The sequence below is a fragment of the Pseudophryne corroboree genome, chromosome 1, assembly GCF_028390025.1.
Source record: "Pseudophryne corroboree isolate aPseCor3 chromosome 1, aPseCor3.hap2, whole genome shotgun sequence".
Classification (NCBI taxonomy): Eukaryota; Metazoa; Chordata; class Amphibia; order Anura; family Myobatrachidae; genus Pseudophryne; species Pseudophryne corroboree.
The window spans coordinates 530,814,296-530,841,495 of NC_086444.1; the positions used below are offsets into that span (position 1 = coordinate 530,814,296).

A 27,200-nucleotide genomic window follows, 5' to 3' on the forward strand; every position below is an offset into this window, starting at 1 on the left:
GGGATTTGCTTGTCAGTACTGAGTGGGACACTATTATGTAGTGGTATGTGGTGGTGTATCTTTTTTGCAGAGATCTGTCTGACTTTAGTCAGATCTATTGAATTTAGGAGAATAAGCTGGTGCATTGGTGCATATGATAATAATGATGACTACTATCACCAATGTGTGGATGGGGGATGTGCCTGACTCTGAACATTTATGGAAATCTTCATTTATTTCCAAACATGGAAAGCTTCAGACCCTTTACTTGCAACTCTAAATCTGACCATTAGTTTAATGGGTAGATAGAAGCTGTACAAGGTTCATATGCCTAACAGTAATGCACATATTTGCAAATCTAGATGCTTCTCACAAGTGTCTTAATAAAATAAAAATAAAAGCTATTATTATTCTGTTAAATGAAACAGAAAACTCACATTATTCACTGAGAAATTTTTAATAAAAGTTAATTTTTTTGTGTTTCCATTTTCGACATTCATGAAGAAATCTATAAACAGCAATAAACTTACAGTAAAGTCTTATTAACACTGTATATTTGGACAATTAAAGAAAAGAACCATGACCGTTTAGTGCACCAATTAATACACAGTGGTTTAGTATCTCATTGAGGGGGGTAATTTACTCTAATGAGAATTTAATATCTCTTTTTAAACATCTCACTAATACTTTATTTTACTTACAGTAAATTGGAACCAAATGCATACTTCATCAGTTATTTAAAGGAAAAGCCCCCCCCCCCCCCAAAAAAAAAGAAGGAAATATCAAATTATTTTTAAGTGGATTTAAGCAAGAAAATTAGTTCTTGTTGTGCGTCAAAGAAGTTTAAATATATATTTTTTGTTTTCATGTGTGCAAATAATACTGGAGGATCAGATATTATTTGGAAACAATATTAAACCTATTGTGCCAATTACACCAATTCAGTTTGGCCAATCAAATTCACTTCTTGAAAAATACTATATTAAAGGCTTCAAACTCCACATCATTTATTTTAAAGGGGAATAGTTTGGGGTAGGATATCTGTTGGTATTCTGGCAAAATATATTTGCTTGACCAATATTTATGGTAAAATTTGCAAAAATTGCTACTTTTTCTGGAACAGAGGCAGAACCACAGCTTCCTAAAACAGTACCCCGCAGCTGCAACGTGAGCACCACACAAAAAATAACCACATACTGTACAGTATGTTTGACTTTAAACAGGATCAATTTCAGATGCTGGTTTTCATTGTAAATGGTCCAACTTCTGGAGAATGTTTTTTTTCCATCATCAGATGTACTGTCTGGCTTAACTACATACTCTTCTTCAGTTCCCTCATCCCAAAGCTATTTTTATTTTTCCTCCTTTTCTATCTTTTTTTGTTCCAGTTTTTCAAACAACTTGGAATTTCCCAAATGTCCTACTCAGTTACCTACCTATAGACAAAATTGAGTGCTATTCTATCTTAGACTAATCAGGTCCTTCTGCTACAGTACTTGTATAGTCGACAATATCATACTCTCCCCTGTCCCTCAAGTCATTTGCCTGGGCATGATCCTCAACACTGTCTCATCCACTGTCTGCAATCAGCATATCTCATAGTCTTGCAGCATTCATCTTTGTAATATTCCTAATATTCCTCACCATGGATGCCACCAGAACTCTCATTCATTAACTTGTCATTTCTCACTACTAGATTAAGGCAATATCCACAGTGTCACGCCTGAGGTCTGAATCTGACCAGTAGAGATCTCAGGCGTAGGGGCTGACTGGTATGTGAATCTGGGAGCTTTGATTAAGTTCTTGTACATTAACCAGGATGTGGTGGACTTGAGCGTAGGCCTGAAGGCATGACCAGAACAGAGGAGTTGTAAAATAAAATAAGTCTTTTTATTCAGCATGCAAGATGGTACAGATTGCGGCAGATGGTAATAGACTCAGATAATCGGTATCACAGATAATGCAGTAACATAGGCATAGGAACTGAGGCAATGCTGTAGCAAATGTAACATCAATGGCAAGATGTAATATTGGATGTAGTGTGAACCACTAATGAAGTTACAATATGGGTGAGCATACAATAGACTTGAGATGCAGTGTAAACCACTAATGAAGTCTCAACATAAATAAGCTCACAGCAGCAGGCTTAGATGCAGTGTAAACCACTGATGAAGTCCCAATATGAATGAGCACAAGGTTACTGACCACTGGAGGTGAGATGGATACCGATGATACTGGATATTGGTGCGGAACACCACTGTAGCTTGAGATCGATGGCGGAACACCAATGAAGCTAGAGATTGATGGCAGAACACAGATGGAGCTGGAGATTGATGGCAGAACACCAATGGAGCTAGAGATCGACGGCGGAACGCCGATGGAGCTGAGTATCGATGGTGTAACACTGATGGAGCTGAGTATCAATGGCGGAACACCGATGGAGCAGAGTATCGATGGCGGAACACTGATGGAGCTGAGTATCGATGGCGGAACACCGATGAATCTGAGTATCGATGGCGGAACACCAATGAGCCAGGCAGAGCTGCAAGCTGGGGGGAACTCAGGTCTCAGGACAGAGTGGAATCTCCTGGAGCAAGGTAACCTGGAAGCAGCTGAGAGCAAACATCCATACAGGGTATGACAATCATAGTACTGGCGATTAGGCAGTCCTTACTCAGCATTCTTATAGCAACCAGTGTGGAAGGATTGGTTGGGATGATCAGCTGGGCAGCAGAATGCTCTGGATAGGCTCACTGGAATCAGATGACCGGATCAAACATGGCAGCACCCACGTTTGGTTTAGGAGGGAAATTATGTTTGTGTCACATGTGGCTGCAGATCTGCCACACTATGCAGTGGACGCAGACCATGCTGATAGCAACCAGACCTGGAGCGTAGTCAGTGCCAGATTAAGGTCCACATGGGCCTGGAGCTGACATTTCTGACGGGCCTATTGTGTATTGCGCAGGGGGGGTGATTAGCGCCACAGAGAATATTTTACGGTGTGGACATGGGGTGATGTGGCATACTACATCACTGCACTTCCTTCCCACACTACATCTCTTCATCTATATCACTACTACAGTACATACGCACTATGGGGGTCATTCTGACCCGTCCGCACGCAGCGGTTCTTCGCTGTGGTGCGAACGGGTCAGAACTGCACATGCGCGGCGGACGCAATGCGCATGTGCGTTGTTGCCCATCGACAGCCGTTGCCGGGCAATGACCAGAAGAGAGAAGAAAGTGATTGCTAGCGTGATCGCTAGCGCGATCGCAAGGAGATTGACAGCAGGGAGGCGTTCCGGGGCGGATAATCACCATTTTCCGGGCGTGGAGATCCAAACGCAGGCGTGTCCAGGCGTTTGGAGGGCGGTTGTCTGATGTCAATCCCAGGACTTTCATCCCTGGATCCATCGCACAGGGTAAGTGAGTCTCACCCTGGTCTTGTTTTGTAGAAAACTTTTTTAGTATAGCAGGGCTGCACAAGCGATCACATCCCTGCTATGCTATAATACACTCCCCCATAGGCGGTGTCAGGTTGATCGCACAAGCAGCAAAAAATTGCTACTTGCCATCAACTCGAAATGACCCCCTATGAGGCATATCGGAGATGTGGATGGGATGCGATAAATTCAACCAAAATCGCATTGTGATAATTGAATACATCATAAGGATGTATCAATTATTACATAAAGGGGCAGAGCTTGCGAGAAAGCTCCGTCCCCGAAAATCCAGTTACAACAATTCTCAGGGTATTCTTCATGAAAATGGCCCTGAGATTGTAAAGCACATGTGCCACCACCGGCTAACAACCCCCACCCCCATCCCTGTGACCCTTTAGGCCTCAGGAGTTTTTGTTAATAATTGTTTCCCAGACTGAGTCCTCTTTAGTCTGAGTCAGGCACATGCTCCCTCCATGATGTGCTTTGCTTTATTTCATGATTTGTTGTTGTCTTATTCCATGGCATGCTTTTTTGTCAATGTTAATGTATAAATATTCTCATACACCACACACAGATGTGTACACACAGTCTCTCATACAGTATGTACTGTACAAACACAGACACTATCATACACCAACATGCCCAGACACCATGCACATGCATACACATTATCACATAAAAACATGAGATTTAATAATGTACACTGAAAAATTTTGTTCATACATAAAACAAAATAGCCCAAATATCAACAGATACAGTAGTATCTGACTTACCAGTGGGAAATGTGGTTGGGAATGTACACCACCCCAGCCAGACCCTCATGCAGCCTGCCCACCTGGAAGCCCTGAGCCGGCAGCTGTTGCTCCTGCCCAGCTAATGGCACCTGGAAGTGCCAGCAAGCCAGAGCAGATGGCAGCCTCTGGTTTGCGTTCCACAGTGAAGTGAAAATCCTGGAAGCGCTGCAGCCAGCCCAGCAGACGTATGGATTACCCTGGGCCGGCAGAGCTGAGAACGGGACTGGCCCAGCAGAGACTTAAGGTGCATACACACTGGTTTTTGCCCAGCGTGTATGCACAGAGATGATGGCTGACATCGCTGGGCTGAAAAGCGCTCAGTGCGTACACACTGAGCGCTTTTCCCCCCGCCCAGCAAAGTCAGCGGGGTGGACGGCTTTCCATAGCTATGGAAAGCCGCTCACCCCGCCGTTCATCTACTGGTAATACCAGTAGATGAACGGCGGCCGCCAGCGATGAAGCGGAAGCGCGCATCACCGCTCATCGCCGGGGCATACACACTGTGCGGCTTTGAGCTGAAAGCAGCTCAACACACCAAAAGTGACCTGCTCTCAGCTCACAATCACCCAGTGTGTATGGGTCTTTACAGTGTAGATGAATACGACACTGCTCCTAGCAGAAGCCTGTCCCCCAATGATTAAAAAATTTCCCAACAGACAATAAAGAGCTCTCATATCACTCTACTCCTACCAGGCATCCTCTGGCACTAACACACCCACTATAAGCTGAAGGGTTAATACAGGCAGAACACAGGGCCCAATGTAACGGCACCTACATCAGCTTCTACCTGGGCATATCCTCCCCTCTCTACTCCACAGCGGCCTCTACCTGACCTCAGAAACCAGCACTTGCCTGCTACCAGCCCAGCTGAAGCAACTTAACCAGGGGTCTCACCCATGGCAGTGTCACCCGCAGCTGCTCCAGCTGACCAGGGCGCTGCACGACTCCTCTCTCAGTTGGTGCTGGGTGGCTCCTCTCCTTGCGGCGCTCCCACCATCAGACTCTCCTCCATTGAAATGTCTCCGGCAGGGCAGGCTTTCCGGGTCTGACTCCTGGGGGTCCTCCAGACAGGGTGCTCACTGCGGGGCTCCCTTCTCACTGCCTGCACCACGCCCGGGTTATGCAGCCGGGCTCGTCTCTGGCCCTGCCTCTCCCAGCATCCTCTGATCTCCTCCATCCTTCCAGAGCAGGTGCGGGTCCTTGTTCTCCGGTGGCGGAACTCATCAGGGTCCATCGGCGCGCCGCATCCCTGCCCTCCAGATCCTCCAGCGTTCAGGCAGCCACAGAGACAGCCTATCCACAGCCGGGGTCCTGACATAGTCATAACATCGGACTGACATAGGAGAGAGAGGCTTCTGTCGGACGGCTGCGTGCAGGGGTAATTAGGTGGTGTTATTTTGGATGGGCGGAAGGGGAGTGAGATGGGCTGTGGTGGTGACAGGAAAAATGTTTTCCTGTCACCACTTGCTGAACTGCCTGGGATGCTTTGGGCCTATTTTCAATGGGGGGCCTGGAGCTGCAGCTCCATCCGCTCCATTGTTAATCCGGCCCTGAGCATAGTGACAGCTTGGACAGGCACTTGAGAGGTAAGAATGTCTGTTTAATTACCCAGACCATGACACACAGCTTTCCACCCACCTACATGTCCCAACTGCTCACTGTCAAGTGCTTCACTCACCATCCACCACAGAATACAGTTACAGTATTTCATTAACCTCAGCTATAGAGTCCTCAATTGCTCAACTCCCTATTACATCTCTTAGCTTTTTTATGGTCACACTCTCTCCCACCCTTTCTGCTCCAGAACAGACCACTGACTCATCTTTATTCTGGTTTCTTCCATGCTGACCCTCTACTGTAGAATTTGCTCCCTCTCTATCAGACTTTGTGACAGCCTTCACATTTTCAAACAAACTATCAAGACTTGCTTCTTCATACAAGTCTATCAGCCCTATAACTCTGTAAGCAGCACCTCTGACCACCCACCTACTCTCTTTCCCAGTTCCCTTTCCATATTGTACCCATGACTCTTAGAGTATGAGCCCTATTGGTTGGGACATTTTCCTTTGTTCTTTCCTTCTTGCACTATCCCTGTTCCTAGTTCTTATTTGTTATACTGTCTTTTATTTTATCTGTCTGTATGCTCTCTTTTGTCGGTAGACGCTCATTGAGAGTTATTTGCTACATACTCCTCTCATGTAACCCTTCATTGTTTGCTTGTACAAGACATACTCTAATCCTACCATCTACTCACTATAACCCTTTCATAGCCTTTGTTTTTATCATTGTGTTTCTGGTTATCTCAGTGCCGTAACTACTAGGCATTTTAGCGCTGTGTGCAAGAAACGTCATTGGCGCCCCCCTATACAAGATAGGGGCAGTGCGCGCCACAGGTGTGCGATAAATATATAGGGCGTGGCTTCACGGGGAAGGGGCGTGGTTACAAAATAATACCAATTCATGCTACGGTGCACAGTAGTCTCCATTATTCAAATTACTCTGCACAGTAGCTCCACTACACCAGGTATTTTACACATAATGGCAGCCAGTCCCCCTTTTTACACATTACAGCAGACAGCGTCCCCCTTTTTACACATTACGGCAGACAGCATCCCCCTTTTTACACATTACGGCAGACAGTCCCCCTTTTCACAGATTACGGCAGCCAGTATCCCCTTTTTACACATTACGGCAGACAGCGTCCCCCTTATTACACATTACTGCAGACAGCATCCCCCTTATTACACATTACGGCAGACAGTGTCCCCTTTTTACCCCTAACGGCAGGCAGCGCCCCCCTTTTTACACATTATGGCTGACAGCACGTCGTGCGGGGGGGGGAGAGGAGGAGAGGGAGATGTGGCGCTTAGGGACCCGTTCAGAGAGGCGGCGCTGGAGGGACTCTATATCGAACGCTGCCAGTGTGGCTGCGGCCGTGCAGGCAGGAGGGGGTGGAGGGGTGTGTGTGTGCTGCCGATGGTGCGCCTTCAGTGCATGTGTGCTGCGGGCAAGGCACCATCGGCACACACCTAGTTGCGGCATTGGGTTATCTCAGTGACGTGCGGTGGAGTGAGGTAGGTGAGGCAGAGCCTTTCCTGTCATACTATCATTCGAGCCAGAGTTTTGACTGTATAAAGTATATGAAAAATACAAAGAATATGTTTGAAATATCTTCTTTGTATTATTCTATTCATTTTTATAGCCAAAACTGTGGAGGTGAGGCAGGTGAGGCAGTGCCTCACCTGTCTTTCTTTTCCGCACATCTCTGATCAAAACTCAGAAAATGTCTCAGAGTTTATACTGCTGCACCCGTGTTTAATGCCCAGATGTACCCTTTGGCTTATACATTGCCTGTAAGTCTTGCCTCCTGAGCCATTTAGATCACCACACGTCCCTGGGTTATCTTATGTAATTAATATTTATGTAATTGTGTTCTTAATTCTGTAAGTATCAGTGGGCACCTAGTGGTGCCCTATATATAAACATAAATTATAATAATGATTACATGCTTTGTATGCAATTAACAGTTTAGCAAGATCCACCTTTATATGGATGGTGGGGGTTTGGGACTCCGCACCATAATTCTAAACATAATGAGTGGTGCTACCATGCTGAGACTTGTAGTTCCAAATTAAAAAGACAAAATGCAGGTGCACACACTAAGTACTAAACACTGCTAATCAAAATAATTATAATAAACTCTGCAATATAAAATTGAGGCACTTAGCATAATTTTGGCTCACCAACCGTAATCTTTTCCCTAACATCCTTAAGGTTCAAGTTGAGAGCACAAGAAACCCCCTTTACACAACTTTGAAGAACATACACACGTGTTATAGAATCTGGAAAACTATAATCATTTACAGTATGTTCAAATTCTATTATTTCAAAGATTGTGCAATAACCAAGAGAGTAATCAATACTGATTCCCAGTTAAATTGTATTGTGTACTAGTTATTGTGTTCTAATTATTTGATTTTCTTGCTTAATGCTACAAAAATATGTATAATTCCATAAAAATGGACATAATGTCATATAAATTATATGTAGAATTTACACAATTGTGAATGACCTTCTTAGTATGTATTTAGTTTGTAAATAAATGTGACTCCTGCTTTATAGAAGCTTCAGGAACCTGAGTTATTGATTTCATCCACAGTAGCAATGACCATACAAAATACTAAGCTTAGTAAACCAGTCTACATGGTTTCAATCTATTTTGTAATACATTTTTATTCATCTTTGTGAACAGCATATCATAGATAAGTATCTGGTGCCATAAAAGCTATTTATGGCAATTTGTCAGGAATGTAATGCTTGCTGCCAGAAAACAAACGAGACTTACTGTATGGCCACATCAAACACATTTAAAATAATTAAACAGATACATTGATAAAGAGCTAATAGTAGTTTTCTTTAAAAAAAAAGTACAGCATTACCACTCTCTCAGTCTCAGGTGTTACAACTATGGACAGGTACATGGGAGCAATGTTAATTACTTATCACTGAGCTAGGCATAACCATGCTTTAAAGCACTACGATTAGGCATGCATCAGAAAACTTCTCAATCTTTAACATATAATTAGTTATGTAAAACTGTATTGTTGCATAAAAAAATCTAGGACAAGAGACTATGTATATTTATAATGGACGCAAACTGCCTGATTCAAAAACGCCTTCTATCTGAAGTGACAGATTGTTAAATATGCTCCCTAAACATCTAGTTTAGGGAAAGTAATAGAATAAATTAATTTATTTCTGCAAGTGGAGAACAAGCTAAAGCAATTGGGAAATTTTGTGAGGCATGTCTTTTCAAATATGTAAAATGTAAAAATAGCATGCTTAAGCTTGTACTGTAAATTCCTTAAAATGTAAAAAGCAAGGTGAGCTCAATATAGTCCTGTAATATCATTTATTTGTATGGTGCCATAGATACTGCAGCACTGGACATGTTAAATCAAGATATGACATGCAGCAAAATATTAAACAAAATGACAAATATATGGGTTAAGCTGGGCAGTATAATAAATGCATGGTTGCAATTAACAGAACAAATCATATAATATATAGTAAAAATGTAGCAGAAGACATGCTAGGTAAAAACAAGGATGACAGAGAGTTTGCATTCTAGATGGAGGGGCAATGAGGACCAACTACAGGGGCATTAGGCTTAGGGGTTGACTAAGGTATAAGAGGATGTGAAGTCTGAACAGTTAAAGTTGCAGGAGGGTGGGTTCAAGAGGTTAAAGTGAGTGTAAATGCATAAAGGTGGGTATAGAAGAGGGAAAAGTGAAGGAAGAAAAGTAGGATAGATGGTGAGAATAAAAGGGCAGCATGGGGAGACATGGAAAGCACAATACCGGTAGAGGCATGTGGTTATACAGATGGAATAACAATGAGACGGTTACCAGTGTGAATGAAACAATCAGCATCTGATGCAGATGAAGATTAGGATTTACAGAAGGATTCATAGAAAAGATAATGGTACAGCAGAAATTGTGTGCCCGTGGACTGAGGCCAAAGTAACAAGAGGGTGAATTAAAGGGGATCAGGTAGGCTTAGAATCAGGGTTATTCCGAAAAAAGCTTCCATCCGTAAGTGGCAACTGTAAATTCCCTTATGTTCCGCCAGTGTGCTTACAAAAGGGGTGTTTGGTATGATTACTTGGGGAAAGCTGTGAACCACAAGCAGTATTTACAGTATACTGCATTGCAACTGTACAAACTGGGGGATACTGAACTAATGAAGGGACTCAATATACTTACAACTAGGCTTTAGCAATAGGAGTTCAATAAGAAAGAGGCATTAAAATTTAACTTTATTTGCAGTTACAATATTATACACCATTGGAGTATGCTGCTATGATATGGGTACTAATGCTTACACTTACAAGTGCACTTTATAACAATGATTCATGAGAAGGACTTTGAATGGGACATTCTTTATCGACTTACATTACTAATTTAACCCATTTGTGATTAATTGTTATCCATCTGTCAATATTGCTGTATATTGTTCTATTGCATTCTTTCTTTTACTAAAGATTTTCTCACCTTGGTGCTCAGATTATTTTTTGATGTTTGCGCTTTTCACATTCCAACATCATTATCATTGATTTTTTATGCCGTTCCCACACAATTTATACTTTGGTTTTTCTTTCAGAACAATTTGTATTTTCAGAAAATACCATTAGTCTTTTTCCACTTTTTCTAATACATCCAATAAAGTGTATCCAATATGACCAAAAATATGTTTTTTTTATTGAAATTTCAAGAAAGGGTACCAAAAGCAAACATATTTTTTATCTTATAAACACCACAAAGAATTATTTTTTGGTTCTTGTTTCACTAATAATCCACCGTTCTAAAATAGCAAAAGGCAAGATTCTAAGGGGTAAATTTACTAAAGCTTCTAAAACAGAGAATTGGTGATGTTGCCTATAATAACCAATCAGATTATGTCTATAATTTCTCTATTGCCTTTTAGAAAACGTAAGACAGCGTCTGATTGGTTGCTTTGGGCAACATCACCAATTCTCTGTTTTAGAAACTTTAGTAAATTTAGGTTTTGACAGAAAAATAGAAAACAAATCTGCACTCAAAATAAAATGCATTTTTTTTTATTTTCGCTGTGTCAATTTGAAAGCTTACTATGTGTAGGAAGATAATGGTAGCCCAACATAGCCCACCATTTTCTAAACTAGACAACCTGTTATTAAATGAGGTAACACTTTTTATTTGATACAAGATGAGGGAGATATGGGCTTAAAATGTATCTTATCTTATTTCAAATGTATCAATATATCAATGAAATAAATCAATGAAATATATCCAATGTGCATGTGGGCCACTACGGTGGCTATAGGACACTTTGTGCCCTTCTCCCATCTATAGAAATTATTTTTTAATTTTGTAACACTGGACGATATTATCTGATAAGAGACCACATAAATTTAAAGAAGGGATTCGTATCTTTTATGTACTAGTGCCCTGACCTTCACAGGTTTATGGTGTGAGCATGTAGTGCCATTCTGCCCATACACGGAATATGTTTGTGGTATGTAGCACAGGGTAATATTGTCTGGTGCTCACAGGTAAACACCAGACAATAGCTACTAGTGGACCACATTATTTGAAATAAGGGACTACCCTCTTTCAAATAAGGGTGTCCCCATGGTTGCAGGTGTCACTGTGGGGGAGATAGGGAACATACAGTGCCCTTCCCCTCACATACAGAAAACAAACTGCATGTTTGCTTTCTGTAGTGCAGGGTAAAACTGTCTGGTGATCACCAGCCAATAAGTAGTAAGGGTAGTTATCATTTGAAAAATAGATCTCCCCTCTTTCCAAAATGAATACTCCTTATTTATTGGAAGTCAGAGTGGAGGATATCTTCCCCATCTCTGAACTCAATGTTTTATAGTGTCTGGGAATCACACTGACTTGCTTCTTTCAAACAAGGATGACCCCACATCTCTAGGTGCCAGGGTTGAAGGGATAGAGGAACTGAAAGTTTTTTTCCCCTTAATTTGAGGTTGGTGTGCGATTTTAGGGTAAATGCAGAGGAAAAATTCCTCTCAACCGCTACCATTTGTCTGTCTATCTATCTATCTATCTATCTATCTATCTATCTATCTATCTATCTATCTACCCCTTTAATTATACCAGTCTACTGGAGTAACATAGCGGGGGAGGGGGTTTTTATACTGGCATGGATCATGCCGGTATAAGTCTTCCTGCTTTGCCTGTATACCAAGGTGAAGCAGGAAGCACTAGCAATGAGATGTATGAGCAGCTCATTGCCAGAGTGAGGGAGTGAAAACTCCCGCCTCCGGCAATCCCTGAGGTGCCCCACACCCCGGCCAGCTTCAGTACTATCACAAGATCTCCTTGTACTTCCTGTACCCAGCAGCCATTGCAGTGGCTGTCAATGAGGCAACGACACCTGTAGCTGTCTAAATCGATAGCTGCAGGCGTGAGAACAGTCAGTGCCACTGACCATTTTTACATTGCCCCACACATCAGGGCGCTAATGACAGGATATTGCACACATTGTCGCAGTCATACATAACTTGCACTGATATCACTTCTCTCCCATAACGGAGGATCATACATCGTGACCATCTAAACATAGAATTTGAGGGCAGATAAGACACACTTGGCCAATCTAGTTTGCCAAGTACTTACTCCTCCTATTGGATCCCGAAAGATGCCAGAAAAGAGGTATTAAAAATCCTTATAATCTACACATACTGTAATGTACGAAGCCATTGATTCATATAAATATACTGTATGTTCAGTCTTAACATTTACTTGCTACACTAAGGGCTCAATTTACTAAGCCTTGGAGAGAGATAAAAAGGATGGTGATAAAGTACCAGCCAATAAGCTCCTAACTATCATTTTTCAAACATAGCATGTAACTTGGCAGATAGGAGTTGATTGGCTGTAACTTTATCTCCATCCACTTTATCTCACTCCAAGGCTTAGTAAATAGACCCCTACGTGTTCCTTGAGTCATCATGATTGTTTTTTAGCCATTTGAATGATCAGTACAAATGAAGATAAACATCCATTTTGCAATAATTTGGTATGAGGCTAATATACTGTGCATCTCATTACATCACAACTAAATGTAATTTGCATTATTCTCTTCTCTTTATTTCATCACTAAGGACACCTTATTTAATTATTCTATTATTAAGTTTCGTTTTAATTGTAAAATATCACCCCACACACATACAGTATGCTGTCAGAGAAATGTTCACTCTTTGTGATATCCGACCCTGTGATAACCATTTGGCATTTTACAAAATGCTCTGCTTACAAACATACTTCTTTATTTACTATTGGAGATAACAAGACTATGTTTATTAATTGATAAGATGGGTGCTGAACTTCTTGCCCTATAGGTCTTGCAGTAATTTGTTTCTTAAATTAAATGGGCCAGTGGTTCCCAAATTGTGTTCCGTGGAAGTTGGGGGAAAGGAACTAGGGAAATATGGAATGCTTTCAGGGCCCCTTACATTTAGAATTGCAGTATAGATGCCCACATAACAATTAACATTTTGGGCAAGATTCAATTATTATAGCGGGTCACCACACCCGCGCGCTCCCACCGGTAGCTATTTAAATGTTGCTGCCGGCAGGCATGACAACTTCATTTCAGTTTGCTACCCCCGAGGGTGGTAAGCTGAAATGTGCAAAAAATTACCGTTTTGGGTGCCCAATCTGGACTTTTCGCGCCACGTCCATTCATTTAGTCGGGTTTTGCCACTTTACGCGGCTAAACGTGACTGATATGGGCGTGATCAGTGCGATAATGGGTGACAATTGAATATCGCCCCGTGATCTCCCATCACTTTAGACAGGAGATCAGGCGAGATTAAACAATTGAATTCCCCCATTTGTGTCAATTTTAAACATACTTAAACTGGGTATCTGTCATTTTAAATATATTATAGAATAAGATAATGTATTTTCGAAATAATTTAAGTGAATTGCACATATGAGTAAGCAATTCTTTAGCCTTAGGAAGCTTTTTTTTGTTATTCTTGGTGTTATTATTTTTTATTTTTTACTGGACAAAAAATACTTTCTTGGTGTGATTGAATTATTTAGTTCTTTATTTTAATTATGTATTTGTAGTAATATCTAGCAATACATGTAAAATACATTTTATTTTCCTTGTGACCAAATGATTTGCCAATATATTAAATATAACAGCAACACTGTCACTTTAATGGTCTGTAGGCAGAAAATACTTGCAAATAGGGCTATATCTATAAGCGTTTTGATCAGTTTTAAGCCATTGAACACATTATATACAAACTTTATACAAATGAACATTTTGCTAAAAATGAATTCTGTGTTGTGTCACACTCCCCCCCATCCTCATGACCCCCATGTAGGAAATCACAACTGAGTGTCCTGATTATTAGTGCATGAGAAAACTAATTAAATGCAATGTGCAACCCTTGCTTTTTCTCTTCTCCCTGTTTACCTTACTCATTGCTAATGCTAATTGTTCATTGAAAAAAATGTCTCTTTCTGTATTTCTCCATACATTTCAATAAAAGCCATTGCAGCCCTATTGTACTTTCATTCTTTTGCAATCAAAACATAATGGTAGCAGTGGGACTAGTAATCATGTGTCAAAGATCAATTCTTTTATTGAGTAATACAGAGAATTGTTCATGCCAATGCTTTGTTTGATTCGCTAAAGTGTGAGATCCATTACAGAATACTTACTATAGCAGTTGTAATTAATCAATATTCTTGCTTCACTTATTTCAGCCATGTTTTAGCAGAATAAGGGTATATGATACATTTATGTGCTACAGACAATAATGTAGAATTATTCATGTTTACAGTCTGCATAATATATATTTTCATTACAGAATAGTGATGATGCTCCACTGGTTATTTACTAGAAGAAAAACAATAATATACTGTACATATACTGTATACGTTATTATTGTGTATTTTGTTTGTTGCTGTCATATGAGGCTAGCCATGTATCAGATGTATGTAATGTATGTGTTGTGATTACATATCTCTCAATAATCTCCATTTTTGAAGGGCATTCTAGATTGTCAGCATTCAAAGATAGGCGTGATATAGACAGACATGGGGTATGATGGGGGTGTGTGCTGAGGTACAGTATAGCTTGTATAGATCATGGTGTGGGATAATGTGCCCCAATTTCCATTAGGTCATGTTGACAAGTTTGCTGTTACTATAAGTGGGATATATGTAATACTGTATCTAAGAAATAAAATAACTTCAGCGATACACCTATGGGGGGCCAGATACACCTATGACCAAAATAGTGCAGTGCCAGATACAAATATGCCTCCAATAGTGCCAGATACACATATGCCCACAATAGTGCAGTGTCAGATACACATATGCCCCCAATAGTGCAGTGCCATATACACATATGCCCCAATAGTGCAGTGCCAGATACACATACAGTATGTCCCCACAGTTCCAGATACACAAATGCCCCCACAGTGCCAGATATACCCCCACAGTGCTAGATATGATCCCATATAAATGCCAGAAAACACATGTCCCCACAGTGCTTCTCACCGCTTCCTGCTGCTCCGGCTGCTGCTGTTACTGCTGTGTGTGTGTATGAGGGAAGGAGAGTGTAGCGCACGGCTCTCCTTCCCCTCAATCTGGTCTCTGGTTGTGGCACCATTTATCTCTAATTATGCACCAGTTTGTGAGCCAATCAAAGCTCGCGTCCGGGAGTCAATCAGGAGCTGCCGCTGTTGGTGTGCGAGCTCTGATTGGCTAACGAACCGGTGCCTGATTTGAGATACACGCCACTGCTGCTGGAGACTGGACTGAGCACTGAGAGGCAGAAGAGGCGTGCACTGCGCTCTCCTCCCCTCATACACAGCAGTGGCTGCAAGAAAGGTGATCGGGCCAGCGGTACCATGTACCGTCTGTCAATTTCTTACCTGTACGCAGTACTGCCCTGTACCACCATACTTGCAGCACTGCTATTCAGATCAAGACATGTCGCTATGGGTGACTGTGTCCAAAGACGCTGTTGGAGGGGCAGCAGCGGTAATGTGTGACAGACATTTTGGGCAACTGTAGGGCTGCTATGATGTGCTACCTTGAAAAAGGCTCTTATGAGCTGAAACGCGTTGGTGGTATCTGGGACAGACTGCGGCACACCAAATATGGACAAATGGCCGCCTGAACAGCGGTGAAATGGTGCTAACATCCCAGGAGGTACCTCAGTAACTATAAACAAATGCTGATGGGTGGGCATCTGATGATACCCCATGCCATTTGGTATGCACACTCTACCTAGAAATCTGTGGTGGATAGTTTATTTTTGATATTTATTAAAGTTGTTAATTTTATGTGTACCAGGAAAGCTATCGGCGCCACAGATGCAGTATAACAAGTAACAACACTAGTATTGGAACTACGGATATATGATCAGCCTAGTGGGCACTCCCTATGTATTATCAGGGTGTCAGCTTTGTACCTCAAATATGGTTAGGCACCGGTATAAGTGTCTAGAATAAAGATTTATGAACAAAGGATGAGGTAATAAAAAGCAACCACTGGTGCAAAAACCATTTGCAAAACTAGGCAGTTATATAAAAAATTACATTTATTACAATATAAAGCACTAAAAACAAACCGAGTATTTATGAAGTAAAAATAAGTAATAGAAGTACCATACATACAAAAAACATATATAAAAAATGCATGGAAAGGCTAGAAAGCATAAAAGGGGTACATAGGACATAAAAATACGTGAGAATAAAAAAATTCAAAAACAATTAAAAAGAGAGGAGTGAAGTATCTTAACTTAGTCACTGAGGTTAGATCAAGGCAGCACCCAACGCATTTCGTCCTGTCTGGACTTCATCAAGGGGTGATTTGAGACTAGAGACAGATCCTATATATATACTCATCCTAAGGGGGAAGTGGTGGCTACATAACTTCCTGTAATTAATTATTTAAAGTGATCATAAAACGCCAAAGTACCAGTATAATGAATCTCTATTGTGGCTACATTAATAGAAACATCAGATGTTTAAAACTTAGTCTAAAATGAGCAGTATAACGAGTTGAAAGCACAGATATAACACGGAGCCACGGACTTCCTGTCCGGACAGTCCGTGACATCATATCCGCCCCACATCCGGTATCCTTTCTCCCGAAGTGCGCATGCGTCCGCTCCGTGTGGCGGACCATGCTCCCATCACTAGAGGGTGTCTTCGATGCGGAGGACTGATTTCCCCATTGTCTATGTTAGTAGTAGTGTTAACGGAGTCCTCCGGCGGCCATTTTGTGTTGGAAAAAGGTCCTCTGTATTCTGTATTCACGGCGGCCATGTTTTTGGAGTGCAGATATGCCCGATAGCTGTTTCTCATTGTTGTTATTATTTAGATCCTTTCCCAAAGCTATGTCCAGCTCCATAATCAATTTACATATGTGAAAATATACAAAAGAGAGAGTGGGGTCAGGGTCATATTAGCGTAGCTTGCATATAGTTTAAAGGTTCATCAGATGCATTAAATCATAGCTTCTAAATGTACATCAGGTGCATTACACCTTAACTTCTCTATGTTGTAGCAACACGAAATTAAAGATCGATATCGCAACATTGATGATGTATAGTATTTTATATATGTGGGCTACTTCTTCGTGCAAAATTGCAGTAATTACTACAGGTAGATGAGAGAAAGAGAAGGGGACAGTGGAGAAGATCCAGAACCAAGGTTAATAATCCTTAATGTGATCTTGAGATGCATATATTATAAAGATTTTGGTGAGAGGGTAACAGACACTTGAAGGGAGGAAGAGAGTAAAAGATCAAGGTTAAAAGGCAGTAGTGCATATACACATAGTTGTTAGAGAATTCCTCCAGTTTTTTCCAGCATCCTTAGATTTACAAAACCCGATCTTCCAAGGAGATCTCCCATCCTTGTACTGACCGGGCCCAGCCTCACTTAGCTTCCAAGATCAGACGATATTGGGCGTCCCCAGGCTGGTATGATTGTAATAATATTGTGAGATTGTGGACAAGAGCTCATCTCTAGCAGTGTATATAGTGAAGATACAGATTCATTATCCAAAACCAGATACGTGATTATCCTAAATGGAAGAATAAGTTTTAAAAAGTACTACATAGCTTGTACAAGGGCCATGATCCGAGCGTCAGAGAGGATTATACAGAGTTTGTAAAGGTGAGAGTGTCATAAAAGACATTACAATAGCAAGAGAGAGTGGGGGGTGGGGAACCATAAGTTTGGTAGTTCAGAATTGGATTCTCTGACCCGTCCTTAGTTAGTTGGTTACAGCACCTGGTCTCCCCTGGGGTTCTCCCAACCAGGTACTGGCCAGGCCCAACACTGCTTTGCTTCCAAGATCGGCCGGAATTGGGCATGTCCAGTGTGGTATGGCTGTAATATTAATAAGGAGACGGGACTCCATTTCATGATGAAGGACAGAGGGAGCAAATGTATGGAATGGCTTACGTTATAAGAAGGGTGCTATCTCATATCCTACATTGAGGCCATCTGGGTGAAGGGTGTTCAGTTCATAAATCCAGAACATCTCTCTCCTGGAGAGGAGTTTGGAAAGGTCTCCTCCTCTGTCTCCCAAGGATACCAATTCGATGCCTTTGTAGGTTAGTTCCTCTGGGTCTGAATTATGGTGTTGATGGAAGTGTCTTGAAACTGCATGTGTTAAAACTTTGTTCCTTATATTTCTGACGTGCTCCTGGATGAGGAGTTTCAAGACCCTCTTGGTTTTGCCGATGTACTTCATTTTACACGGGCACTCTAGAAGATAAATCACTGATGTGTGTTGCAGTTAATAAACTGTTTAATGTGATATTCTTTGTTGGTGTCGGTCTTATAAAATGATTTCCTGTTCTGATGAAGGTGTCTGCAGATATTAAATCTACCACACTTGAAGCTGCCTACACATTTCGGCATGATGTTTCTTGCTTCCGGATTCCTTAACATGCTGGGTGCCACAAGGTCCTTTAGGCTTTGAGATTTACAAAACACCAATTTCGGTTCCTTAGTGAGGTAGTCCTTCAGTATGGGATTCATTAACAAGATGTGCCAATGTTTCCTCAGAGTTTGATTAAGGAGATTCTCGTGCCTACTGTAGGTGGTAATGAATTTAACTGTATCCTCTTTGTTTTCCTTGGGTTTGTATTCCAAGAGTTCTTCTCTTTCCAGGCCTTTAATTCTGGTGGTAGCTCCTTCCAAAAGTCGAGTGGGATACCCCTTGTCCTTGAATCTTTCCTTGTAAACTTCAAGTTGTTGATATCTGTCCTTAGTGGTTTTGCAATTGCGTGCTATTCTGTTAAATTGAGAAAATGGGATATTGTCTTTCCACTGTTGCTGGTGATTGCTCCTATAGTGCACGTAACTGTTCAGGTCTATATTCTTAATGTAGTTGCTCGTGATGACTTCCTTTTCTGAGTGTGTTAGAACCAGGTCCAGGAATTCAATTCTTTCAACATTATCCGTGGCCGTGAACCTGAGATTCATATTGTTATCCGAAATATATGTTAAAAATTCTTTAACGGTTTGCTCGTCTCCTTCCCACACAATCAAAATGTCGTCAATGTAACATTTATAAAAAATGATATTCTGCTGATATGGATTGTTTGTAAAAACGTGCTTATTCTCCCACTGTCCCATAAAAAGATTGGCGAAGCTGGGTGCGAAAATGGTGCCCATCGCTGTTCCACAGATCTGGAGATAAAACCCATCTAAAAATTTAAAATAATTATGCTTCAATATAAAATCCATGAGTTCACATATGAAAAGTCTGTGATCCTCTGTAATGAGATGGTCTTTACTGAGAAATTCATTACAAGCTTCGATCCCCTTATCGTGCTCTATACAAGTGTACAAGGACTGCACATCAATTGTGACCCATCTGTATGTGTCCTTCCACTGAAATGTTTCCATTAAATTTAGGACCGCTGTGGTGTCCTTTAGGTACGCTGGAAGTTCCATCACATACTTTCTAAGGAATATGTCCACATACTGTGAGAGGTGTGAGGTCAGGGAATCAATCCCTGCCACTATCGGTCTGCCTGGGGGATTGTCCAGGGATTTATGTATTTTGGGGAGAAAATAAAAGATGGGGGTAACGGGGTTGGAATTTAGGAGATATTGATACTCATCCTTAGTGATTACTTCACGTCTGAAGCCCTTTAGAAGCATTGTCCTTAGTTCTTCCACAAATGTTTCCTTGGGATCGATGGGCAGTGGCGTGTATGAGGATCTGTCTCCTAGTAATCTATTTGCTTCTATGGTATAGGCTTCCCTGTCCATAATGACCAACCCCCCCCTCCCTTTGTCAGCCGCTTTTACGACTATGTTCTTATTTTCCTGTAGTCTTTTCATGGCTTCTGTTTCCCTATTCATAAGATTTCTCTCTTTTATTGGTGTGATACTTGCATCACAGAGGTCCTTCTTTACTAATTCGTAGAAGAGGCCCACATTGTGTCCTTTGGATTCTAGGGGATAGAACTTGGAGATGGGTTTTATACAAGATTTTGATTGTTCGTAATTTTGTATCACTGCGTCTTCTTTTTTGAGAAAGTGACGTTTGAGGGTGATTTTCCGTATGAACTTATTCAAGTCTATGAAGATATCGAACTTGTTCATTCCATTCGTGGATGCAAATGAGAGACCTTCATTTAGCAGCGTGGTTTCATGGTTGGTCAGCGTATGGCTAGAGAGGTTAAAGATGCCTTTTATTGTTGGAGGTTCTACTGCAGGTTTCGTCTTTTGAAAAGGCTTTTCCCTCCTGCCCCCCCGACATCCTCTTCTTCTTCGAACCTTCTTTTCCGTGGAGATGCGTGTGTGGTTTTCCATCTTGCGGCTGCCCTTGCCGTATCCTGATGGTGTTGGTTTGTGCCGGGTGATTAAAAAGACTCCTCCGTGTTTGAGTCCAATCTCTGTAGTGTTGAAAACCTATTAGTGGTTCTAGTCTGGTTTACCTGGGTTTCCCTCATATTTGTTCTGGGTCCTCTTTGTTTCTTGGGGACCGACTGCCAGTAGTCCCTCTTTCCTTTGGGGTCTTGTTGGCCTCCTCTATTAAAATGACTCCAGTTTTTGATCATATTATTTTCATAATCGTATCTGTCTCTTGCAAATTTCCTTTCCTTATTCTTGATCACCTCCTCCTCTATGTGTTCAAGTTTCTTATTTAGGACTTTTTTATTTATCCTGAAGTCCTCTTTGTCCTTATGGACCTCCATTTTGCTCTCCGCCTCCTTAATCTCTACTTCCAGGTCTGAGATAATGCGTTTTTTCTCTGCTATCAATAATCTCATGAGGTTAGTGGAACAGTTGTGTAATGTGTTGTCCCACTCTTTCATGAAATCCTGGTTATCCAGTACAAAAGTGGTCTGTTTAGAAATCCTAAGTCCCCTAGGAACTCTGTTTACACTAACGTAGTGCTCCAGGCCCCTAATGTCCCACCATGCCTTAACTTCCCTCGTCAATAGTATTTCTATGCTCCAAAACATGTCATCAAGGTTATTAATGGCAGGTTCAGTCTCGGGGACAGTGGGTTCATTAAATATTTTTTGGCAGAGATTACTCCTTTTGTTAGTGCGTTCATTTGTTCCAAACATACTGTGTCTGATACTGACTTCCACCAGGCAGCTGAAAACAGTAATACCAAAAAAAGATGTGTACCAGGAAAGCTATCGGCGCCACAGATGCAGTATAACAAGTAACAACACTAGTATTGGAACTACGGATATATGATCAGCCTAGTGGGCACTCCCTATGTATTATCAGAAGAAGAGGATCTCGGGGGGCAGGAGGGAAAAGCCTTTTCAACAGACGAAACCTGCAGTAGAACCTCCAACAATAAAAGGCATCTTTAACCTCTCAAGCCATACGCTGACCAACCATGAAACCACACTGCTAAATAAAGGTCTCTCATTTGCACCCACGAAGGGAATGAACAAGTTTGACGTCTTCATAGACTTGAATACGTTCAGACGGAAAATCACCCTCAAACATCACTTTCTCAAAAAAGAAGATGCAGTGATACAAAATTACGAACAATCAAAATCAGGTCTAAAACCCACCTCCAAGTTCTATCCCCTAGAATCCAAAGGACACAGTGTGGGCCTCTTCTACAAATTAGTAAAGAAGGACCTCTGTGATGCAAGTATCACACCAATAAAAGAGAGAAATCTTATGAATAGGGAAACAGAAGCCATGAAAAGACTACAGGAAAATAAGAACATAGTCGTAAAAGCGGCTTTCAAAGGGGGGGTTGGTCATTATGGATAGGAAGCCTATACCATAGAAGCAAATAGATTACTAGGAGACAGATCCTCATACACGCCACTGCCCAACGATCCCAAGGAAACATTTGTGGAAGAACAAAGGACAATGCTTCTAAAGGGCTTCAGACGTTAATTAATCACTAAGGATGAGTATCAATATCTCCTAAATTCCAACCCCGTTACCCCCATCTTTTATTTTCTCCCCAAAATACATAAATCCCTGGACAATCCCCCAGGCAGACCGATAGTGGCAGGGATTGATTCCCTGACCTCACACCTCTCACAGTATGTGGACATATTCCTTAGAAAGTATGTGATGGAACTTCCAGCGTACCTAAAGGACACCACAGCGGTCCTAAATTTAATGGAAACATTTCAGTGGAAGGACACATACAGATGGGTCACAATTGATGTGCAGTCCTTGTACACTTGTATAGAGCACGATAAGGGGATCGAAGCTTGTAATGAATTTCTCAGCAAAGACCATCTCATTACAGAGGATCACAGACTTTTCATATGTGAACTCATGGATTTTATATTGAAGCATAATTATTTTAAATTTTTAGATGGGTTTTATCTCCAGATCTGTGGAACAGCGATGGGCACCATTTTCGCACCCAGCTTCGCCAATCTTTTTATGGGACAGTGGGAGAATAAGCACGTTTTTACAAACAATCCATATCAGCAGAATATCATTTTTTATAAACGTTACATTGACGGCATTTTGATTGTGTGGGAAGGAGACGAGCAAACCGTTAAAGAATTTTTAACATACATTTCGGATAACAATATGAATCTCAGGTTCACGGCCACGCATAATGTTGAAAGAATTGAATTCCTGGACCTGGTTCTAACACACTCAGAAAAGGAAGTCATCACGAGCAACTACATTAAGAATATAGACCTGAACAGTTACGTGCACTATAGGAGCAATCACCAGCAACAGTGGAAAGACAATATCCCATTTTCTCAATTTAACAGAATAGCACGCAATTGCAAAACCACTAAGGACAGATATCAACAACTTGAAGTTTACAAGGAAAGATTCAAGGACAAGGGGTATCCCACTCGACTTTTGGAAGGAGCTACCACCAGAACCAAAGGCCTGGAAAGAGGAGAACTCTTGGAATACAAACCCAAGGAAAACAAAGAGGATACAGTTAAATTCATTACCACCTACAGTAGGCACAAGAATCTCATTAAACAAACTCTGAGGAAACATTGGCACATCTTGTTAATGGATCCCATACTGAAGGACTACCTCACTAAGGAACCGAAAATGGCGTTTCGGAAATCTCAAAGCCAAAAGGACCTTGTGGCACACAGCATGTTAAGGAATCTGGAAGCAAGAAACATCATGCCGAAATGTGTAGGCAGCTTCAAGTGTGGTACATGTAATATCTGCAGACACTTTCATCAGAACAGGAAATCATTTTATAAGACCGACACCAACAAAGAATATCGCATTAAACAGTTTATTAACTGCAACACACATCAGTGATTTATCTCCTAGAGTGCCCGTGTAAAATGAAGTACATCGGCAAAACCAAGAGGGTCTTGAAACTCCTCATCCAGGAGCACGTAAGAAATATAAGGAACAAAGTTTTAACACATGCCGTTTCAAGACACTTCCACCAACATCATAATTCAGACCCAGAGGAACTATCCTACAAAGGCATCGAATTGGTATCCTTGGGAGACAGAGGAGGAGACCTTTCCAAACTCCTCTCCAGGAGAGAGATGTTCTGGATTTATGAACTGAACACCCTTCACCAAGATGGCCTCAATGAAGGATATGAGATAGCACCCTTCTTATAACGTAAGCCATTCCATACATTTGCTCCCTCTGTCCTTCATCATGAAATGGAGTCCCGTCTCCTTATTAATATTACAGCCATACCACACTGGACATGCCCAATTCCGGCCGATCTTGGAAGCAAAGCAGTGTTGGGCCTGGCCAGTACCTGGTTGGGAGACCCCCAGGGGAGACCAGGTGCTGTAACCAACTAACTAAGGACAGGTCAGAGAATCCAATTCTGAACTACCAAACTTAGGGTTCCCAACCCCCCATTATCTTTTGCTATTGTAATGTCTTTTATGACACTCTCACCTTTACAAACTCTGTATAATCCTCTCTGACGCTCGGATCATGGCCCTTGTACAAGCTATGTAGTACTTTTTAAAACGTATTCTTCCATTTAGGATAATCACGTATCCGGTTTTGGATAATGAATCTGTATCTTCACTATATACACTGCTAGAGATGAGCTCTTGTCCACAATCCCACAATATTATTACAATCATACCAGCCTGGGGATGCCCAATACCGTCTGATCTTGGAAGCTAAGTGAGGCTGGGCCCGGTCAGTACAAGGATGGGAGACCTCCTTGGAAGATCGGGTTTTGTAAATCTAAGGATGCTGGAAAAAACTGGAGGAATTCTCTAACAACTATGTGTATATACTAGAGATGAGCGGGTTCGGTTTCTCTGAAACCGAACCCGCACGAACTTCATGTTTTTTTTCACGGGTCCGAGCAGACTCGGATCCTCCCGCCTTGCTCGGTTAACCCGAGCGCGCCCGAACGTCATCATGACGCTGTCGGATTCTCGCGAGACTCGGATTCTATATAAGGAGCCGCGCGTCGCCGCCATTTTCACACGTGCATTGAGATTGATAGGGAGAGGACGTGGCTGGCGTCCTCTCCATTAGAAATTAGATTAGAAGAGAGAGAGAGATTGTGCAGAGTCAGACAGAGTTTACCACAGTGACCAGTGCAGTTGTTGTTAGTTAACTTTTATTTATTTTAATATATATCCGTTCTCTGCTATATCCGTTCTCTGCCTGAAAAAAAACGATACACAGCAGCAGCCAGTCACACAGTGTGACTCAGTCTGTGTGCACTCAGCTCAGCCCAGTGTGCTGCACATCAATGTATAAAAGGCAAAGCTTATAATAATTGTGGGGGAGACTGGGGAGCACTGCAGGTTGTTATAGCAGGAGCCCCCAGGAGTACATAATATTATATTAATTTAAAATTAAACAGTGCACACTTTTGCTGCAGGAGTGCCACTGCCAGTGTGACTAGTGGTGACCAGTGCCTGACCACCAGTATAGTAGTATATTGTTGTATGTATTGTATACTATCTCTTTATCAACCAGTCTATATTAGCAGCAGACACAGTACAGTGCGGTAGTTCACGGCTGTGGCTACCTCTGTGTCGGCAGTCGGAACTCGGCAGGCAGTCCGTCCATCCATAATTGTATTACAATATATACCACCTAACCGTGGTATTTTTTTTTCTTTCTTTATACCGTCGTCATAGTGTCATACTAGTTGTTACGAGTATACTACTATCTCTTTATCAACCAGTGTACAGTGCGGTAGTTCACGGCTGTGGCTACCTCTGTGTCGGCAGTCGGCAGGCAGTCCGTCCATCCATAATTGTATTATTATTATAATATATACCACCTAACCGTGGTTTTTTTTTCATTCTTTATACCGTCGTCATAGTGTCATACTAGTTGTTACGAGTATACTACTATCTCTTTATCAACCAGTGTACAGTGCGGTAGTTCACGGCTGTGGCTACCTCTGTGTCGGCAGTCGGCAGGCAGTCCGTCCATCCATAATTGTATTATTATTATAATATATACCACCTAACCGTGGTTTTTTTTTCATTCTTTATACCGTCGTCATAGTGTCATACTAGTTGTTACGAGTATACTACTATCTCTTTATCAACCAGTGTACAGTGCGGTAGTTCACGGCTGTGGCTACCTCTGTGTCGGCAGTCGGCAGGCAGTCCGTCCATCCATAATTGTATTATTATTATAATATATACCACCTAACCGTGGTTTTTTTTTCATTCTTTATACCGTCGTCATAGTGTCATACTAGTTGTTACGAGTATACTACTATCTCTTTATCAACCAGTGTACAGTGCGGTAGTTCACGGCTGTGGCTACCTCTGTGTCGGCAGTCGGCAGGCAGTCCGTCCATCCATAATTGTATTATTATTATAATATATACCACCTAACCGTGGTTTTTTTTTCATTCTTTATACCGTCGTCATAGTGTCATACTAGTTGTTACGAGTATACTACTATCTCTTTATCAACCAGTGTACAGTGCGGTAGTTCACGGCTGTGGCTACCTCTGTGTCGGCAGTCGGCAGGCAGTCCGTCCATCCATAATTGTATTATTATTATAATATATACCACCTAACCGTGGTTTTTTTTTCATTCTTTATACCGTCGTCATAGTGTCATACTAGTTGTTACGAGTATACTACTATCTCTTTATCAACCAGTGTACAGTGCGGTAGTTCACGGCTGTGGCTACCTCTGTGTCGGCAGTCGGCAGGCAGTCCGTCCATCCATAATTGTATTATTATTATAATATATACCACCTAACCGTGGTTTTTTTATACCACCTAACCGTGGCAGTCCGTCCATAATTGTATACTAGTATCCAATCCATCCATCTCCATTGTTTACCTGAGGTGCCTTTTAGTTCTGCCTATAAAATATGGAGAACAAAAAAGTTGAGGTTCCAAAATTAGGGAAAGATCAAGATCCACTTCCACCTCGTGCTGAAGCTGCTGCCACTAGTCATGGCCGAGACGATGAAATGCCAGCAACGTCGTCTGCCAAGGCCGATGCCCAATGTCATAGTACAGAGCATGTCAAATCCAAAACACCAAATATCAGAAAAAAAAGGACTCCAAAACCTAAAATAAAATTGTCGGAGGAGAAGCGTAAACTTGCCAATATGCCATTTACCACACGGAGTGGCAAGGAACGGCTGAGGCCCTGGCCTATGTTCATGGCTAGTGGTTCAGCTTCACATGAGGATGGAAGCACTCAGCCTCTCGCTAGAAAACTGAAAAGACTCAAGCTGGCAAAAGCACCGCAAAGAACTGTGCGTTCTTTGAAATCCCAAATCCACAAGGAGAGTCCAATTGTGTCGTTTGCGATGCCTGACCTTCCCAACACTGGACGTGAAGAGCATGCGCCTTCCACTATTTGCATGCCCCCTGCAAGTGCTGGAAGGAGCACCCGCAGTCCAGTTCCTGATAGTCAGATTGAAGATGTCAGTGTTGAAGTACACCAGGATGAGGAGGATATGGGTGTTGCTGGCGCTGGGGAGGAAATTGACCA

The 27,200-nt window shown here is 41.8% G+C and overlaps 1 protein-coding gene and 2 pseudogenes across 33 annotated transcripts in view; 1 reads left to right on the top strand and 2 right to left on the bottom strand.

The window, feature by feature from the left end:
• PTPRD (protein tyrosine phosphatase receptor type D) overlaps positions 1 to 27,200 on the bottom strand; it is a 2,362,472-nt gene that overhangs the window by 914,346 nt on the left and 1,420,926 nt on the right. The gene's annotated exons all lie outside the window — the stretch shown is intronic.
• On the bottom strand, positions 18,051 to 18,169 carry LOC134945040 (5S ribosomal RNA; annotated as a pseudogene).
• On the top strand, positions 23,926 to 24,044 carry LOC134936186 (5S ribosomal RNA; annotated as a pseudogene).